Source organism: Tamandua tetradactyla, chromosome 7 (assembly GCF_023851605.1).
Source record: "Tamandua tetradactyla isolate mTamTet1 chromosome 7, mTamTet1.pri, whole genome shotgun sequence".
Lineage (NCBI taxonomy): Eukaryota > Metazoa > Chordata > Mammalia > Pilosa > Myrmecophagidae > Tamandua > Tamandua tetradactyla.
Genome location: NC_135333.1, coordinates 6,379,213 through 6,394,139, shown reverse-complemented (window position 1 = coordinate 6,394,139; position 14,927 = coordinate 6,379,213). Strand labels below are relative to the sequence as shown.

The following is a 14,927-nucleotide window of genomic DNA, read 5'->3' as shown; positions in this document are numbered from 1 at the left end:
TCTGTTTTCTTTTTATTTCTTTTTCTGAATAGATGCAAATGTTCCAAGAAATGATCATGGTGATGAATATGCAACTATGTGATGATATTGTGAATTACTGATTATATACTTAGAATGGAATGATCAAAAGCTACAAATGTTTGTGTTTGGTGTTTTTTCATATTTAAAAAAATTTTTTAATTAAAAAAATGACTGTGTTATTGAGCCTCCATATTTGCGAATTTTCTGGCTGTCTGCCTGTTACTGATTTCCAACTTCATTCCTTTATGATCTGAGAAAGTGTTTTGTATGATTTCAATCTTTTTAAATTTATTGAGACTTGCGTTGTGACCCAGCATATGGTCTATCCTTGAGAACGACCCATGAGCACTCGAGAAAGAAGTGGATCCTGCTGTTGTGGGGTGTAATGTTCTGTTAAGTCTAGCTCATTTATCATATTATTCAAGTTCTCTGTTTCTTTATTGATCCTCTGTCTAGATGTTCTGTCCATTGATGAGAGTGGGGAATTGAAGTCTCCAACTATTATGGTAGATGTGTCTATTTCTCTTTTCACTGTTTTCAGTGTTTGCCTTACGTATTTTGGAGCACTCTGGCTAGGTGCATAAATATTTAGGATTGTTATGTCTTCTTGCTGAATTGTTCCTTTTATTAACATGTAGCATCCTTCTTTGTCTCTTTTAATTGTTTTACATTTGACGTCTAATTTGTTGGTTATTAGTAGAGCTACTCCTGCTCTTTTCTGATTGCCATTTGCATGAATTTTCTTTTCCCAACCTTTCACTTTTGACCTGTGTTTATCCTTGGTTCTAAGATGTGTCTCCTGTAGACAGCGTACAGATGGGTCCTGTTTTTCAATTCACTCTGCCATCTATGTCTTCTTTTTTTTTTTGCATGGGCAGGGCCTGGGAATCAAACCCGGGTCTCTGGCATGTCAGGTGAGAAATCTGCCTGTTGAGCCACCATGGCCCACCCAAGACTATGTCTTTTGATTGGGGAGTTTAATCCATTAACATTTTGCATTATTACTGTACAGGCAGTACTTTCTTCTACCATTTTGCCTATTGGACTTTATATGTCATATCTAATTTTTCTTCTTTTTTACTTTTACTGATAGTTTTCCTTTCTACACTATTCTCCACACCTCTCTCTTCTGACTTTTCCTATCTGTCTCTAAGTGCTCTCTTTAGTATTTCTTGAAGAGCCAGTGTCTTTGTCACACATTCTGTCAGTGATTTTTTGGCCTGAAAACGTTTTAATTTCCCCCTCATTTTTGAAGGACTGTTTTGCTGGATATAGAATTCTTGGTTGGCAGTTTTTCTCTTTCAGTATCTTAAATATATCATACCACTGTCTTCTCACTCCATGGTTTCTGCTGAGAAATCTACACACAGTCTTATTGGGCTTCCCTTGTATGTGATGGGTTGCTTTTCTCTTGCTGCTTTCAAGAGTCTCTCATTCTCTTTGACAGCTGATATTCTGATTCATAAGTGTCTTGGAGTATGTCTATTTGGATCCATTCTGTTTGGGGTACGCTGCACTTCTTGGATCTGTAATTTTAAGTCCTTCATAAGAGTTGGGAAATTTTCAGTGATAATTTTCTCCATTAGTTTTTCTCCTCCTTTTCCCTTATCTTCTCCTTCTGGGACACCCACAACACGTATATTCATGTGCTTCATATTGTCATTCAATTCCTTGCTCATATTTTTCCATTCTTTCCCTATATTTTCTTTTGCTTGTTTGATTTCAGATGTCCCATCTTCCAGTTCACTAATCCTATCGTCTGCTTCTTAAAATCTAACATTGTAGGTTTCCATTGTTTTTTTCATCTCTTTTACTATGCCTTTCATTCCCATAAGGTCTGTGATTTGTTTTTCAGACTTTCAATTTCTTCTTTTTGCTCATTCCTTGCCTTCTTTAGATCTTCCCTCAATTCATTGATTTTATTTTTAATGAGGTTTTCCATGTCTGTTTGAACATTACAAATTAATTGTTTCAACACCTGTAACTCATTTGAATTGTTCATTTGTTCCTTTGACTGGACCATATCTTCAATTTTCCTAGTATGATTTATCATTTTTTGCTGGCATCTAGGAGTTTAATTTTCTTAATTAGTTAATTCTGGAGATTTCACTTTTTTGCCTAGGATTTTCTTGCTGGATGACTTTGTTGTCTATCTGTTCTTTGACATTCAGTTCAGCTTATTCTAGACTTCTAGCTTAGGTTTTGTTTTCTTGTCTCTTGCTCTGTCTATATGGTGCCTCCCTGCCCGCCCCCCCCCTCCCCCACAGGAGGATCTACTTAGGTATTACCAGATTTTCCCAGACCAAACTGGCCTCCTGTCAGGAGGAAAGAGTCACCTGTGTTAGTTTTCCCTGAGGGTGAGACCCAATAGGTTGAAAGACTTTCCTGTGAAGTCTCTGGACTCTTTTTCTTATCCTGCCCAGTATGTGGCGCTTGTCTGCCTGCAGGTCCCACCAGCGTAAGATGATGTGGTACCTTTAACTTTGGCAGACTCTCCCTGCTGGGGGCATGGTGGAGACAGAGGAGAGGTTGTAGGCTGGTTTTAATGGCTCCAAATTACCAAGCCCTGGTGTCTGAATTCTTTGAGGGAGGGATTCCACCTGAGCTGGGTTCCACCTTCTCCTGGGGAAGGCACAGCCTTCAGACAAATTCTCAAACAAGCTTAATTCTGCCCATGCCTGGGGCAGTTGGCGCCTGAGAGTTGCCGCTGTATCCAAAGAGTAGTATAGTTGTAGAAACACAGCCACAAAAAAGAAAAAAAAAATCCTTTTCACAGCATGACCCCCGTTTCACAGGTTTGCCAATCAGGAGCTCAAGTTGGTACGTTGCTCTGTGTATCTCCAGGTCCTGTGTGCTCCCTCCGTTCCTTCAGGGCCCAGACCCTTTCAAGTATTTTGTGCTATCTGATCCCAAAAAAAACCTCTGTGTTGTTTTTTTTTCCTTTTTCTGTCAGCCCTGCCCCCTCTGTGCCTGGGCAAAACCCAGCAACCTCAGCTTTTACTCAAGGTTCTTCTGAGCTGGGGGCCTATTTTTAGTAGTCAGAATTTGTGAATTAATTCCGCATTTGGAGTCTTGTTGTACTCAGTCCTTGCTGCTGGTTAAGTCTCTTTCCTTTCCCCTCTGGGAAGCAGCCTGTGGGGGAGGGGTGCCGGCCACCACGGCTTGGGGAACTCACGGTTCTGGGGGTGCTCGCAGCTGGTCCAGCTGGTCCAGACCGGTGGACGCTGTGTGTCTGGTCACTGACGGGGCCTCAGGAGCTGTTCTGTAGTGTTCCTAGTTTTTATTAGCTGCTCTGGAGGATGAATTAAATCCCACACGTCGCTAAGCCGGCATCCTGGACGCTCCCCAGCTGCTCTCTTCTTCTTAAGCTTCCCACGTCCAATGGTAACTTGTAGCCTCACGCAAATTATCCTGATTGAACTACACCTGCTTTTTGTTGAGGGAAAAACTCTATGACCTCTACTTTGGTGTATGTTTGAAAACGTTCTGTACTTTAGATTTTTAAAAAAATCAAAATGCTAGCTTCTAGTCATACTTCAGTAATTGCGCCTGATTGTGCTACATGGTGGCTACAGTATAACCGACAGACATGAATTATACACTTCTGCAAAAATGTACCAAAATGTAGCAGTCCTTCCTTCTACGGCTCATTTTGACTTTCATTCGGACTCTGAGCCCCTGATGGTAAACCACTTAGTCCGATCACCCCGGGGGACTTCTCAGTTCAGGACAGTCATCCCGGGTGCAGTCTCAGTGTATTCAAGATTGTCGTCACCCTGTCCCTTCTCAGCGCTCTCCCCTAGTCTCAGACCTAAACGCCCCAGAGCTTACTACTCGGGACACCCCTTCTGAGCCCAGCTTGACCCAGCTGACCTTCCACTCCAATCGTCCTGCCGGGGTGGGGCGGGCCCGCCGGTGGCACCGTGTCCACCCAGATCTCCTGACTCCTCCCAAGTCTCCCTCTAGCCTCCGCCTGGCTTATTTAGACTCGGACCCTTCCCCACGCCTCCCTCTTTTCTTGTGTGTGCTCTGCAGCGGGGGTCACATTTCATTCTTTTCATGTGACTATTCTGTTATCACAGCTGCATTTGAAGGTTTTGTTTTTGTTTTTTGGAGTGCCTGGGCCGGGAATCGAATCTGGGTCTCCTGCATGGTGGCCAAGAACCCACCCCTTTTGCAGACAGGGTAAGTAAGGTTCAGCTGTCCTTACTCCACCAGGGCAGACTGGGACCATTTAACTCCCTTGCCACCCTATCCTCAAGGCTGCCCCCTGCAGAGGTCCACTGCGCCCACAGGCTCCACAGAAACTCTCTTACATACCATATCTTTCTCTTGCATTCTCACTTCGTTCCTCCTTTTTCTCTTCTATCCTCCTACTCTCCTCTGAGCTCTTTTGGGGACCGTGAGGGAGGGGCGGACGCCTCCTCTTCCTGCTGCAGGCATGGCTTTGACAACCTTTTCTGTCTCACACCGATATCTGAACAACAACCTTCCTGGGGGCACATGGAGCCCTCAGTCCTGTGATTTCAAAGGCAGATTTGGGTATAGAGAGAAAGGACACTCCATAGGTAGATGCCTCAAATGAGTAATTTACCCAGCACACACACACACACACACACACACACACACACACACAAATTGTCTAGCAAAGACATAATGAAGGCAGGACTGATACAAAAAAGTTTGGAGGGGATGAGACATTGGGTCTTAAAGCACCATGAGTGAGACATGACACTTTGCAAACACAATGCCTTTGGATCAGTAGTCCTAAAGCCAAATGGATCTTATTCTCTATCACTTAAGCCACTTTTCATTAATACTAACAGGAACTTAACTTCCTTACCTGAAGAGTAAAGGTTTTAGACTCTGATGATTATGCCCACTGGGGCTTCCATCCTTTCATTCATCCACTCACTGATTGATTTATTTTAAATGCATTGACTATCTGCTATGTAACATATGGTGCTGAGGGAAACGTTATGTTCAGAATTTTGACACTACAAGAGGCATGAAATGACTCCTCTAATATTTACCCCTTCTAAGAATGAGAGAGTAGGTGTGAAGCCGGGATAATTTGGGGACTGTAAAAGAAAATGAATGTGTAAGCAGGAGGCAGTAGATGCCACCCAAAAGATGGAAGAACAGCAGATGATGCTAGAGATAAGAGCGAATCTTCATTTTACGGATGAGAAGACTCTGTTCAGGAAGTTCATTCTTGTTCACTCACCAGACAGTGGCCAAGCACCTCTAGAACCAGGTGCCCTGTTGGGGCGGAGGTGGGGCCCACACCAGGTGCCTAATACTGTCCCTGCTGCTGGGCTATACAGTGTGAAAGGAATACAGCCCCGAGGGGTGGGTTTTGCCGCCTCCTCGTGAACACGTGTGTGTATGGGGAGAATTGTCTCCCGTCTGTAATAAGCTGGCACAGCCTGCTGGTCCTGTGCAGTGCTCGCACCTTCCTGCCTGTTCCACGCGTCTCCCTGCCTTCTCCATGGGGCCACCAGCATCCTTGCTCCTGATGCAGACAAGCACAGCATAACCCCTCAGCTCCACACTGCTGTCTCCGTCCTCAGGGGCCTCCCAGGAGAGGACAGGAGCACAGTGTCATGGTCAGGTTCGTGTGTCAACTTGGCCAGGTGGTGGTGCCCGGTCATCTGCTTGGGCAAGTGCTGGCCTGTCTGTTGCTATGAGGACGTTTCATAGAATTAGATCATGATCACGTCAGCTGCATTCACAGCTGACTACATTTGCAATCAGCTGAGGGGAGTGTCTTCTGCAATGAGTGATGCTTAATCTAATTTGCCTAAAGGTTTTTAAGGAGGGCTCAGAGACAGTCGCTCTTCCTGCTTCAGCCAGCCAGCCTCTCCTGAGAGTTCATTGTGGACCTTCACCAGAGCTGCCAGCTCACAGCCTGCCCTACAGACCTTGGACTCTGCATTCCCACCGGTGCATGAGACACTTTTATAAACTTTGTACCTACGGGTATCTCCTGCTGATTCGGCAGCACCTCCTGCCCTTCCTTGCCCTCCAGTCTTACCCCTTCAGTGCAGGGTGATCAAAAAGAGACTTTCCAGGACAAAAGCTTATCACTTTACCATAGCATTTCGTGGGGAAAGTGGAGTGGGAGCACACGCCCAAAGAGAGGAAGGACCTTTAAAGTTTTAATAATTTGAGTTTCCTTTAAACAGATAATGGCGGAGATCAAATAACGATTATGTTTGGATTCTGCTGGATTAATCTGTAAAAGTGATGTAACCGTTACATGTGTTTTTAAATGCCAATGTTTACAAGACACTGGAAGTTACATCTCTCTGATAAAAAAAATGCTTGAAAGATGGTAAAAATGTGAGGAGATACCCAGCTGAGCAGAGTTCCTTTAGGGGGTACAGAAGCAAACTTTGGCAGACCACGGGTCTCACGGGGGGTGGGGTGGGACACAGATCCAGGGCTCCCCTCGCAGGACCCTCGCTGCCCAGGTGCCAAGTCCAGCACTGACGGCTCCCCTTTCCCTCGCAGGCCAGCCTGCAGGGACACCGCCCTAAGGATTACCGTCGTGACCGAGAATGACCCCTAACCAGAAATTAGGAGATGACAGGGCCTGCGGGGGCTTGGAAAACAGGCTCTAAGAGTGGCTTGCTGGTTGCTGAAGGCACCGGTGGGGATCGGCCTGGAGTGTGTCACTCTGGGCGGTTCCTCTCACGGGCAGTTCCTGAAGACCCCACTGGAGGGCAGTATAAGTCTCTGGACGCCCACAGAGGCGGGGGTGGAGGGTGCGGCGCCCTCCTAACTTGCCCCGAAGAAGCTGCGTTCAGGCTTTCCCGTCGTTCTGTTCAAGAACTTTCTTCATATGGGGCAATTGCCTAACCTTTTACCAAAGGATGTCTAAATGTTACCGTTTTCCAAATGTGTTCAAGTCTCTTCGTTTTAATGCAGATTTCCTCCAGATAGCCCAGCACTTTTCGCTCTCCTCTCTCTCTCTCTCTCTCTCTCTCTCTCTCTCTGCGCAATGAACATCTACAGATACCTATCACACTGTGTCTGCAGCAATGTGTTCGGTGCTGAGAAAAATACACAGAAGTCTTCTTAAGTGCACTTAGAAGTGTATACATCTCCTTGGGGACTAGATTCCGAGTGCATCTAAGTGGAGAATGACAGAGACTTTCAAGATAATTTAGTCCGTGCAGACCTTTATAAACAAGACATGGTCCTCGCCCAGAAAGCCTGCGCATCTAGTTGCTAAGTACATATTAACACGGGGAGCTGGGTTGAAATAATAAAGACCCTTGGAGATCAGAGAAGGGGGAGCGCTCAGTAGGGGTCTGGGATCACTGACTGTGAAGCTTTCATTTGCGGAACATAAATGGGAAATGGGGTACTCTCCTCACAGTAAGCTTGTCAAGTAGGATTTTTTGTACTCCTTATCAGGAAACTGAGGCTCCAAGAATTGAAGTCCCTTGGAAAAAGGTCACACAGCATATATCAAGGCAGGAGCCAGTCCAGATCTGGTTTTCTCTAAAGCCCATGTTTAAAACATCCTTCCTCATGTCCCTCTTTCAAAAATATTTTTAAATAAAATTTATTTTATGTTATCTTACTGTATTATTTCTTTGTATTTAACATATTTCCATTGTAGGAGATTGGAAAATAGCTGCAAGAAAAAGAATCATTAGTAATCTCATCATTCAGAAATAATCTTATTAACACATTAGAATCTTATCCTAGAAATGTTGTAACTACACAGATACTCATATACGTACAATCTTGTTACATGTATTTCACAAAATATGTGTAACAAAAAATGGGATCTTAAATAAACCTTTTGGTATTTTTGTTTTTCACATAAATGAATGTGCATATAAGTGTCACTTTTAATGACTATATAGTATTCTATTCTATTATATGAATGGATCATAAAATATAATATAAAATATCCACCAGAAAGGAGGCCATCAACATATGGCATCCTCTTGCTTGAGAAACACTTTTTTATTGATGAGGATTTAGGGTGCTTCTGGGATTTTTTTGTTTGTTTGAATCATTTTGGGTTTTTTGTTTGTTTCACTTTGTTTTTTGTTATGGTAAATAACACTTACATACCCTGTATTTAGGGTATTTTCTTTAGGATAAATTCCAACTCAATATTCAAAATTTTAGGGCTCTTTTTAGATACTTCCTAATGGCCCTTCAGAAAATTTGCATCAATTTATACTTCCACCAGCAGCAGTGTTTGAGGGCACTCATTCCCCTACACTTTTAACTTTGGATAGTTTTTCACCTTTGCCATCAGATAGGTAAGCATAAGGAAGAGATTTGTTTGGTTGTTAAAACTGACATTGTTTTAGTTGGGTTAAACTTTTAAAATGTGTATTAACCATTTTAATTTCATTTCTTAATTACCTCCTCACATCCTTCATTCTTTATTTTAATTGGAACAATCTGATTGAGTTGTATGAGCCCTTTACATTTTAAAGCTAAGTAGCCTCTCTCTCTATATATATATATGTATTGCAAATAGTATTTCACAGATTTTGTGGGGAGGGTTCTTGTCTTTTTACTTAGTTCATATTTCTTAAAAAATAAAAAAAATGGGGGGTGGGGAGGTGCCATACAGAGGTTTTAATGTACATGCAGTCAATTTCTGCTACATGCATCTCAAAGCAGCACAAACTAGAATAAAACCACTGGCCTCGAAATCACGAGGCCAAGTTTGTCAAGGCTCTACCACTATGGGAGATGGTATTTGCCAAGATGGCTTCAACACGATCTTCCACTCTACACGTTTTCTTACAGTGTGCTGTTGACATTCCCCCCATCAAGAAGTAGAAACTACGCTCCTTCACCTTGAATTTGGATGTGTCTGTGACCATGGCAGAAGTGATTTATGCAACTTCTGAGGCGAGGCCATAAAAAGTGAAACGACTTCCCCCTGGTCCTGGTGGGACGCTCTCTCATAGAACCTGCCTGCTGGATGTAAGGGAGCTCAGGCCACACAGAGATGCCACCTCTGGGTGTTAGGGCTGAGTCCCAGCCTACGCCAGCATTGACCACAGATATGCTCCAGCCCAAGTCACTGTCTGACAGCAACCCAAGTGAGAACAGGCCTGGAGATTCTCATCAACCCCCAGGACCGTGAGAGATAATAATAAAATGATGGTTGTTATATCTGGCAACATGTATCTGGCCTTTGCTGGGGAGAACTGATATAAAAAACCCAGAAACCCAACGCTTTGCTAACCTTAGCTCAGTTTTCTTCTTTGGAAAACGAGAATGACAAAGCACACAGGATCCTTCTCCAGGCAACATGTCATGGCCTTGGCACTTGTCATCTTTGTCTCCTGCTGCGTATGACTGGCAAGTGCGAGGGCGGGTCTTCATACAACCTGCAAGCAGCTCAGGGCCTCCTCTCTCTTGAGAAATGACTTTGGATCCAGCCACTCAACAGGAAAAACAAGAAGAAGGAGACAAACAGTGGATTGGTCTCTACTCAATCTCGGAACACAGCTAGCAAGAGATCAGATTAGAAACTGCCTCCTGCCCTGGTTCTCGCAGTCCTATCAGAAAGAGCCTAATCTGAGCAGAAAACACATTTATAGCATTGAGACACAAGTGAGATCTTTTAGGAGAGGAAGAAAAATTTATTTGTGGTGTTTAAGATAAAAAGCGACATTTGGTGCAATTAGAGGTTCAGTGGAGCTAAGTCCTGAATAAGTCTAAGTGAGGATTTTGCTTGCCAGCCCTTTAGTTACAGCCAACTGGAGATAAGCTTTTGGAGTCATTGCATCATGGGTTATACTTTTGTGCCGAATGAGCATTAGACCTGGAGTGGTTATTAATTGCCATCTAGCAGAATTGGGGAAATAAGGAGGTAATAACAAGTGAAAGCGCCTGGCATTTAGTGACAATATAGTCAATGTTTGTTATTTCTTCCATTTTATAGAACTTGAAAGTCACAAAATGCTTTCACCTTTATTAAGTCTTCGGGAAAAGCAAATATTGTTATTCTCATTTCAGGAATGGCATATACCGTGGCATAGGGGAGTTAAGCAGCTTGCTCAAGGTCTCACAAGCAATTGCAGATTTGGGATTCAAACCAACATTTCACTTGTGCCAGAGCCCGTGCTGTTTCTATAAACCATATCATCTCTGCTGAAAGTACATTCATGTCCTACACATTAGTTAAGCACATACTATGTGCCAGATGTTGGGCTAGAAACAGAATGTGGCAATAAATAGGGAAGGCCATGCCTAAGCTGAGTCCTGAAGAGAAAATAGGAGTTTGGCAGGCAGTTCAAAGGAGAACAGGCATTGCAAACAGGGGATCACATATGCAAATATCTAGAGATACTGCGTAAGGAATCTCAGGTACGGATAGCTCCTTCTTTAAGGGAGGACTTGGGAGTAGGTGAGAGGGGAATCCTAGAACTCCATTCCTGAGGTCTTGAATAAGTGTTATATTCTTGCTTATGCTTCAGGAAGGCAAGAGGGCAAAGGACTGGCCTGTCACTCCCTCCCAGAATGGCTGGTAACTAGTTGCGGCTCTAAATCTCATCCTCTCTAACCCTCAGAGGGCACAGCTCTAAGCCAGTCTCAGTGTGCAGCCAGTAGCTTCTGCTGACTATCTGGGGTCACCCCTCCCTCACTCCCTCCACCCCCACTTCTTTTCTGATGCCCATCCCAGGTAAGTGGCCTGCTTGCTACCTTGTGATCCCAGAAAACAGAAGTAACCGGCAAGTTCTGAAATGTATCACCACCCAATTACCATCAAGGAACCCAGAACCTTTTTTTGAAGACTAAAAATAGAGACTCAAGAGTTCCTAGAGTGATTCTCATAGATATGAGCTGAAAGCTACATGCTAGAGAAGCAAGGGTTCATGGAAGATAAAAGAAAACACATCATTTTTCTTAAGCCATTGGAAATCTTGGAACATAGAATCATGTCATGAACCAATTTAAGTAGAAGAATTGACTCATCATTAAATAGGTTCCTAAAGTAAAACATTCTGTCTGATATCCAAATGCATGCACCCATCTGTGACAAGCTATAGACAATAATAGGTATTTCTATCTAGGTTAAGTGGTTCCAAAGCTTTAATGAAAGTTATCTCAGGATATTACAGAATATTTGGAAAATAGACAAAAGAAAAACATTCACCACTAACCCCACCAGGCTAAAGTAATGACTATCCTTGATCTTCAGTGATAATTGCAGTATAACAGCTATCTTTTATAAAGTTGTTTCTTAAGTAAAGTTATTTCTTGAAGAATAAAATACATACTGAAAAATGCACAAAAGATAAGGGTACAACTCAGTGAATTTTCCCAAAGCAGACACCACATGCATTGATGACAAACAAGAATTTTAGAGGGAAATTGCTCATTAGCAATAAAGTTTCATCTAAATAATCCACTGTGATTATAAACAAAACAAGCAGTGCCAACCAGCCCAGGCCATGCTGGCACTCTCTCTCCTAATGAACAAATCTGCTGAGATGTGCAAGGGTGTGATAGTTTAACGCTGGTACCGACTCAAGAAAGGATCATGTTCTTGAAGCTAGTCCATTGCTGTGGGTGTAGACTTATGGTGGATGGGACCTTTTGATTAGGTTCTTTCACTTGAGACATGCCACAGGTGAGTCTTAATCCTCTTACTGAAGTCCTCTATAAGAGATGAAATTTAGAGAAACACACAGAAGCTTAGACAGAAAGCCACAGATGGAGCAGCCAGAAGCTGAAAGCAATGACACCTGGGAGAGAAGGACTAGCAGATGCTGCCGTGTGCCTTGCCGAGAGAGAGGAACCCCAGATCTCAGCAGCCTTTCTCCAGGACTTCAGGAAGAAGGTATCTCTGTTGATGCATTGATTTGTATCTTGCCATAGCCTCAGAATTGTAAACTTGTAAGTTAATACATCCTCATTGTTTAAAGCCAGCCCGTTTCTGGTATATTGCATTTCGGCGACTTTAGCAAACTGAAACAAAGGGACACAATTGCAGAACAGACTTTGGGGACATGGCACAAGGATTCATTTGATGGCATCTGGTAACAATGACTGTTCACATTTTTTGAATAATGCAGCTGGGCTAAGCATCAAACAGATAAATGGGTCATGGGCCTTTGATGTCACTTGCATTAATATTTGATGGGGTGGGTAGGTATGGCATGGTGGGGCAGGGATTTTAATAATTCCAAATGTAATAAACTCTTAGAAACCTAGAGCCGCATTCTGTTTATTGCTTTGACCAAGCAAAACAGGTCCCTAGTAGGACCCAGTATGGGGTAGCTACTGTCTGGTCCCTTCTCCCACCCTTGGTTTCCTTGCCTGGTAGCCCCACCTGTGAGGAGGTCTCAGGCTTTCCCATCAAAATGCTCTTTAGGATAAAAGGGCTGAATTGCATGGCGCGGGGGAGGGGCTTGGGGGAGGAAGCCTAGGAGGGTGTATGTGGAAGGAGAGGGTTCCCCAGAAGCTACATAGTCCCAGGATGCTTCAGATGATCTACGTGAATCTTGCATTCAGCTCTGTAATATATCCATTCTTAAATGCAAAACACCATTTTAACTCCTTTATCATCCAATTATAATTGACCCTTAAGAAAGATGTGTCACGATCACTCCACGTCCCCACTTCTGTCCTAATTGACACCCTCTTCAGGGGACCACATCAAAGCACTTTAAAAATGCTCAAAGAATATAAAAATGTCAGTTACTATTATGAAGAGGAAGGGAAAGGCAAAGAGGCTTCTCAAAAATGTGAAGACAGAGTGAAATGAAAGCACAGTGTGACTTTAAAGCATATACCTCATTTCTGCAATGAGGAAAAGCAATAGACTAACTAATGAATTATAATTTTGCTTGCATTACTCTTCTGAGTTTAAATCTTGGCCTATAAATTTTAAAGAAATTGCATATAAAGAAACACCATACCTGGAAATTCTAACACTTTCGACCACCAGAGTCCACGAAAGTAAAGTATACCTATTAGGCAAAATAATTAGTGCTTTTGTTTGAACATCAAATTGGAGATAATTAATGAATTAAAGATTTTTTTCTTTCCTCTGTCTTGGGTTTTCAGCCTTCACTGGACATACAGAAATGCTAAGCAAGAAAGGTTTTGAAGCCTCAGGGTAAAGTAGCAGCTTCCACTTTCAAGCAGTAGGGTTTCTTTCTTTCTTTTTTTAAATAATTTTATTTATTTATTCATCTCTATATTTATTTTTGTATGCTGTATGGCAGCCCCAAGATGCTGAGCAGCTCCCCCTAACTTACTGAGCTTCATTTTCCTCTTGAGAGGGACAGTTCCCGGGGCAGTCAGCTAAACGAGGTGAGGTTCTCCACACACACAGCGCCGTACATGGGAGAAGAACAATTGCTATTTGGTGCACTACAGAGATGTCTTTAGGCGTTTTCATTCAATTCTTACTAATATTCGAGGTTCTGAAAGTAAAGGGGCATGTGGGCTTAGAGAAAAGAAACCAACATTTGCTGCAAATGTTCAGGGCTCTGGACTGGCAACCTCCACGTTCTCTAGCTCATCCAGAATGCATCTTTGCCCTGCGATCTCAGCAGTGCTAGCCCTGCTTTAAATCAGAGCTTCTGAGGCTGGCTTCAGGTATCCGTGTCCTTTTTGTGGCTTCCATTGTGTAGCAAGGTTGAGAACCGCTGTTTTAGAGCAGCGACCTCAAATGCACATTTGGGTAGCTCAGCATGCACAGGCCAACAAGCTCTGCAAGATCTAAAGTGCAAGGGAAGTCGCTTTTATTATTCTTACTCCCATTTTTGTCTTTATTAGAGAAGTTGTAGGTTTGCAGAACAATCATGCACAAAATACATGATTCCCATATGCCACCCCATTGTTAATACCTTGTATTGGTGTGGGACATTTGTTACAATTGATAAAAGCACATTTTTATAATTGTGCTATTAACCATAGTCCATGGTTTAACTTAGGGTTCACTGCTTGTGTAGTGCAGTTTCCACGGATTTTTTTTCTGATGTCTGTTTTCATATATACAATCTAACATTTCCCCTTTTAATCACATTCAGATAATATATTTCAGTGCAGTAAATTGCGTTCACGATGTTGGGCTAGCATCACCACTATCCAATACCAAAACATTTCCATTATTCCAAATAGGAACCCTGTACTATTATCCCCATTTTAAAGATGAGGAGACTGAGGCACATGTGTTTGAACACAGGTCACAAGAGTCATTATTTGAATCCAGGTCTATCCAACTCCTAAATTCAGACTCCTAATTTCTGCAGTGTATGCTGTTAGATACAGAGGCATGTGATGTCTTTTGAAGTGCAAACGTTTTTTCAAATTTTTGTGAAGTCCAATTTGTCAATTTTATTCTTTTAAGGATCGTGCTTCGAGTGCTGTATCTAAGACTTTGCCTAACCCAAGATCACAATGATCTTCCCCTGTGCTTCCTTCTAAAAGTTTTTTGGTTTCAGTTCTTACATTTAGGTCTATGATCCATTTTGAGTTCCTTCTAGTGTGTGGTGTGAGGTAGAAGTACAGATTCATCTTTTTTGCATGCGGATTTCCAATGTCTCAGCACCATTATAAAAAAGATATCTTTTTCCCTTGGCACCTTTGTCAAAAATCAATTGACCATAGATTGTGGGTTTATTCCTGGACTCTCAGCTCTGTTCCGTTGATCTATATGCCTATCCTGGCGCTTCTAACACACTGTCTTGATTACTGTAGCTTTCCAGTAAGATCTGAAATTGGGAAATGTAAATCTTCCAACTTTTTTCTTCTTTTTAAAGATTGTTTTGGCTATTTGGGGTCCTTTGCCTTTTCGTATACATTTTAGATCAGCTTGTCAATTTCTGCTAAAAATAAAAAAAGTTAAAAGCCTGCTGAGATTTGGTTTGGGGCCACACTGCCTCTATAGATCACTT

At 42.6% G+C, this 14,927-nt stretch overlaps 1 long non-coding RNA gene across 1 annotated transcript in view; it reads right to left on the bottom strand.

Moving 5' to 3' along the window:
- The window catches only part of LOC143690788 (uncharacterized), a 40,736-nt gene that overhangs the window by 24,685 nt on the left and 1,124 nt on the right, over nt 1-14,927 (bottom strand). Inside the window, exon 2 of the long non-coding RNA XR_013179181.1 lies at nt 9,257-9,455. This is a non-coding gene — a long non-coding RNA (uncharacterized LOC143690788). The remainder of the gene's footprint in view (nt 1-9,256; nt 9,456-14,927) is intronic.